Raw genomic sequence first — 6,000 nt, 5'->3', positions numbered from 1 at the left:
TCAAGAGACCGGGCTAATAGGTTCGATAAATTGTCTTATGTAATATTAGTATGAGACGCAAGGAAAGGCTTTTAACACGGAACCGAAGTATTTAGTACATATGTTAAATAAATGGTGGCTTGATAGCACGTTTTTAACACCAAAAGGGCAATTCAGATAACACATGTAGAATATCATGTTAATGTATGGCACTTTCCCTATTTTATATCTCTCTCGGAGTATATTTAAAAGATTTTTCACCTAGTGATCGGAAAAGGTTAATACCTGTAAATTCTACTGTACTATATTTCTTAGCATTGCTTAATTACTTCTAAGTAGGTATTGGGACGTGTAATTATTAGCCTAATTCACTTGAGCTGTGACTCAACCTCTACCCACAATCCTATTGTATTAGCATGTTAATTTTAAGGTAAATTAACTATAGCACGTTCTATTTAAGGCAAAGCTGAGAAATATAACATACAACAGTATTGGTAAGAGATTAGAGAGAGTTGAAAACTGGTCTAAAATTAGATACACGATAAGGGTTTCCATTAAACGTATAGGCTCACTTGAAACCCGACCCAAAGCGCTATAAATTATTAACAAATACCACCCCATCGATTATTCACTAATGTAAACGGTAGAAAGGTTAAATTGCGTCCTAAATTAGCAAACTGTACAAAACACCCGCAGTCCTTAAGGACAAACACACTCGAGAAACGCGTTGTGTAAATTTTCTCCGTGCTTTGCGGGAAGCATCAGAGTCCAGAGAAGGTCTCATGATTTACATACACCGCATAAAATTTCTAACCTTCGTGAAACTTTACCGTTTACAGTGGTCTATGTTCTGCGGCTATAGAGCTAGGCCATTGCTATGTACCTATTATTACCTTCGCCTGAAAGGCAATCATTATCACGATTCAAACCTCCAATTTTATTCCATAAAGCTATTCCAGCAACATTGTAGTGCAAACCGCACACAACCCCTGAACCGAGAGAGAGCAAGTGAAAGCCTGCGTACAAACAAACATCCATTGATGAATGATACTTACGTCATCGGTGTTAGTAGGTTTCCCTTCGAGTGTGTAAAGGCCGATGCATTGTAAATATGATTCGATTGTCAATAGAAATAAGATTTGTAAAGGCAATAAAACGTGTGTTATATTACTGATGGTTTTGGATTTGACAACTTAGTACCTAATAAGTTGTGTGTCTTGCGATTAAATTACTTACAATGAAAAAATTTGACAGTCCTGGACACAAGACTGGAAGTTTGAAGATTGGCTATATTTAGCGCGTTATTGACAACCTATACTTTAATCCTTTTTGTTTGAAAACTGCTCAAATGAGGATCAGCTTTAACTGGAATTTGGTAAGCTTTTCTTTTGTATTGACGTAAGGCTATAAATGTCACTTTTTTGCTGTACCAAGAGTCGCATGGTTTAGTTGTCATATGCTTTTTTATGCTCACCCATCCGCAAAATTGCATGGCCGCTTTAAGAATGAATTTATTATCAATGTGTCCATGCTATTATTTATTTCCTAACTCGCTGGACATCCGAGTGCTGCAAGGTTTATTTGTTGCTTTTATATGGCGTCAAAGTAAGTACATATTCGTAGAAATACTAAGTACTACCTACTCGGAACTGCTAAAACAAGGCTGCTCTCCAACAAGTTTGGCAGCGCAAGCAAAACAAAACACTTGTTTACTTCAGCAGCACTAGCCCCGGATCCGGCGACCGAAACATAATGGTCCTTGGGAAACATTCCACTACGAATGGAATTTATATTCAAAATAGTAAACGTGGAACAAGATTGAGAACAACATACGTTTTGCTTTTTGTTGGCAAAACATTGCTACCATAAAATGGAGTAAGCATGAAAATATGAAAATGAATTATTCTTAAAGTATACCACTGACATTTTTATTTTATGTAACTTCTAAGATTAATTTGAGTTCAAGACAGGCAAAAGAAAGTGCCCAAAATAAACCTTGCAGATTTCGAACTAATTATTCGAATGGATGAATCTAGCTGGGAATTTTCTAATTTTCATAACAACATAGTAATTCTCAAAGTCTCACAGTAGCCACAGTTCCTTAGTCATAGAAATATTTAAGATTCTAGGGTTCCAAGCCAGTTTTTGCCTGGCAAGTAAATAAGAACGGGTTGAAAAAAAGCACACCAGTTAAACTTACTTTACTGATATCATATGCCTATATGCCAGTGTAGAAATATCGTTCAAAAAATAACATTACGCAACCCTAAGCCTAATGTGTGTATTCGAACGATATAACCCCGTATCTACAACGCATGATTTATATGAGCCTCAACTGGTTCCCGGTTCCGCAAACAAACGGTTGTTATTCAAATCTCCTTCGTCGTCTTCGTGCGATAAGTATTTATTAAACAAACCGATGAGAAATCTAATGCAAATCGAAGAGACGAAAAAAAGTACAGAATACCAGACTAGACGGTCCTCTGGGGACTTGGATTTAGATGAGACTGTCGAGAGCCAATGCGACGAGACGAGTCTAAAATCATTGGGTAAATATTTTATGTACTAATATTCCCCTGATAGATTAAAGAGCTTTCGAAAAGAAATTTTAGTCTGGCGCACCATTAGAAAAGCAGACTTCTGTTTTTATGTGTGTGAAGTCATAGAAAATTTATCTTACTAGTATCGTAAAACCTTTAAAAAAATTGCTTTTTTTATATTGTCTATCGTATAATAATGACTCCATGTCTGTCGTTAATAAATCAACTATGTAGTAGGTAACCGTCCTTTATAATACCTCAAAAAGCGATACCTTTCGACTCGTACTCGTATATCTCATATCAAGATGTCAAGTTAGGTCCAATCAAACGTATGTCCAGTCCATAACCTTTTCAATTTCCCCTAAACATAGTCAGAATGAAAGAATCCCTTTTCTGGCACGAACACATTCAGTTAGTATCCATATCATAGCTTCATATCTGTTGTGCCTCGTTCGATAGGTCGTGCGGAGTTAACGATTCGCTAAACAAGTACTAAACCTAAGTTTACGAGTCAGTTCGGCTGGTTTCGGATATTAAAAACCTACAGTTGCAAAGTACAAAGTATAGGACTGGAGATGGCAGGCGGGTTGGTAAATTAGACGAAATAATTAAGATGCAAAGCAAAGATCCAGACAGTACTAAAGTCTACCTAGAGCTACTTGCACACATTGCACAGTTCATTTAACATTGACTAGAATTTAGGTGTGAATTCTAACAGAACATATCTAGTCAACTAAACTCTGCAAGTGTCCAAACGAGGCACAACGGGGAATAATATTCGCTATTGTGCTTTAGTCTGTCCATCAACTCAAGGTCCTCAGAGACGATATAATATAATGATAGACGTGTAGCGACAGAGGGTCGAGACGAACACTTTCCGGTAGATACCGATTCTGCGACTATTTCGGGACTGATCGGTAAATGTAGATATTACAGTTAGTTTATTTGGAAAAGAGCATGTGAAGCCTTCAGATATTGATGATTGACAGCTCATTGAATAAGATATTGAGGCGAAACCTTTCAACGAGTTTAGTAATCGAATTGTTTGGCAGTTTCAAGAGGGCGCCACAAAATTGTGAGATAATAACTTCAAGATCGCTCTTTGAAATTGTTGAAAGGGGGAGATTACGAGTATAAACGACAAAAGGACTTGGTTGAATTGTAAGTGAAAAGGGTAGAGATTAAAAAGATATCACGGTTCACCTGTGCGTCCAGACGGAGGGTAGATGCTGAAACAATGAGCGGGGTGAATACAAACAGTGGCTATGGACTCCGGGCGTTATGCTGCTTTCAGGACGCACTACAACTGTAATAGTCGGGTAAATGAGAAAACACCTACATAATAGTGCAAGTTAAGGTGGCCGTATACGTAATGAAAATATCCCTGCCCAGAATATGTATTTTTTTTAAGTACTTAATGGATTGATGGTGAGCCGTAAGCGTACAACAAATTTTCGCTGACATCTTTAAAATTATCTTCCACCTCCAACACGATGATACCATTATCAAAACAATTGTATTTTTATATCGTCCATCGTCTGATATTTGTCACTATAATTGGCAATGGAAAAGCATCCATTCAGTACATCGTATCAATTCAAGTAAAACATGATGCTGTAACAGCATTTTAAAAAAGCAAAGAGAATTTTAAAGATGCAGAAGTCAGTGAACATTTGTTGAGCAATGCTGTTATCCTACATAGTTTCCGTTAAATTTCGCTTACAATATTTCACCGAGCGAACATATACTGACGATAACTTTGAAACATCATCTCATCTTACTTCCTGCTTCAATAGCAAGATAAGCAAAATATTACATTTTCTTTCTTTATTAACTCCAAGAAATTTCCGGTACGTCTTTTCGAATGTTCTTCACAATTGACCCAAAACAAAAGTCAAGAGAATCTCAGCGGGCGATTACATCTAATGGCACCATTTAAACGTTTTCAGGATTAAATTGACGGAGACTTAATTTCGCAAAAAGCCGTTTAAAAGTGCCGTCAAGTTATTTTCTTTACGGCTTAATTTTAATTAAATTATTTTTATTACTACCATTAACAACAGAACCCGACATAAAATAACCTGACAAAAGTTTGTACCAAATCAAAATTTCACCTTTGTTACCAGTTGTGCAAAGAAAGACTCACTAAATATCTAATAAACTTTTCTTACAATATTCATATGTTCAAGGAATTATAGTTAACGTAGGTTCTATCGATATTTTCACAGTTTACGTTCCATTTCAAAACGAAACTACACAAATGAAAAGCAAAAAAAGCCGACTAGATATCAAAGTTTTCGCAACCGCACTAGTTCCCTTTTGCACTGGCCACGTTAGTATTTTCGTAGATTGCAGAAGGCACACGATGTCACCCAAGACCAGTGTAGCATGACCACTACATCCACAGTAAATATGTGTAATCTTAGTCTGCACATATACTGGTCTTGATCTGTCCACTCGACTGTGACGGACTGACAGCTCTGAAAACGGCGAGGAAATGAAACGTCACTGTGTGAAAACCCTTTCAGGCGTTCCGACATGTTCGACAGTTCTTTCTCATGTAAAACTTAGGTACCGGAACCAAAGACAAGAAAATAGAGACTGTTAGTCGCACAAGACGAGTTGCGATACTTATTATCCACATTAGGGCCATGCCATCAGTGTTGTAGATAAAGGCACAATAGTCAGGATCAGTTCCGTATATGACGTATTAAGAAACTTTAACCTATAGTTCGTTTTTTTAGCATTAGAAAGAACTTGCAAGAAGGTAAGCAATTTTGACAAGTCTTTTAATTGAAAAACGCTTTTTAAAAATCAAAAACTATTACTTATGAAAGCAGAAGAATATAAATGATCGTATTAGATTCATAATTGTTACATATTTGCCGTAACTTATTTTTAAAATGTGTTTTTCAATTAAAAGACACATCAAGATTGTTTACCTTATTTCTAATGCTAAATAAAACGAACTATAAGTATAAAAACATAACTAACTCTTGCAGTTAAGCTGTACTAAGCGTAAGCTGTATTGTACGGGTATGAGTGTTTGAGACGTCGCTAACTCTTTCTTGCTTGACACTACATCAGTGGTTCCTAACCTGGGGGTAATAAGCTAACCTAATATAACAATACTACAAACGTACACGTTTTATTTTTTATTACCATTGGGAGGAGGGGTAAAATCAGGTTCCCTAGTTAGTCATAGGGGTGACCGGACTGAAAAGGTTAGGAACCACTGCACTACATTAATGACGAAAAAACTCCTTGAAATGGACAGTCTTTTCGATTACTTGTTCCTACCGGAACTATTTTCGAGAAACGAACGCTTTTCACCGAGTAAGTAAATGTTATGATCCTATGATAGTCGAAAAAAGGATATGAATGAAATAGGTACAAAAGGCTGACGTTTATAAATAACCGCTGAACCTTTCACTGTGATTGACCGTTATCCTTCGAAGCCTCGCTTAGTTTATTCCGACTT

This window comes from Cydia amplana, chromosome 23, assembly GCF_948474715.1.
Source record: "Cydia amplana chromosome 23, ilCydAmpl1.1, whole genome shotgun sequence".
NCBI classification, from domain to species: Eukaryota; Metazoa; Arthropoda; class Insecta; order Lepidoptera; family Tortricidae; genus Cydia; species Cydia amplana.
Note: the sequence above shows the minus strand (reverse complement) of the source record.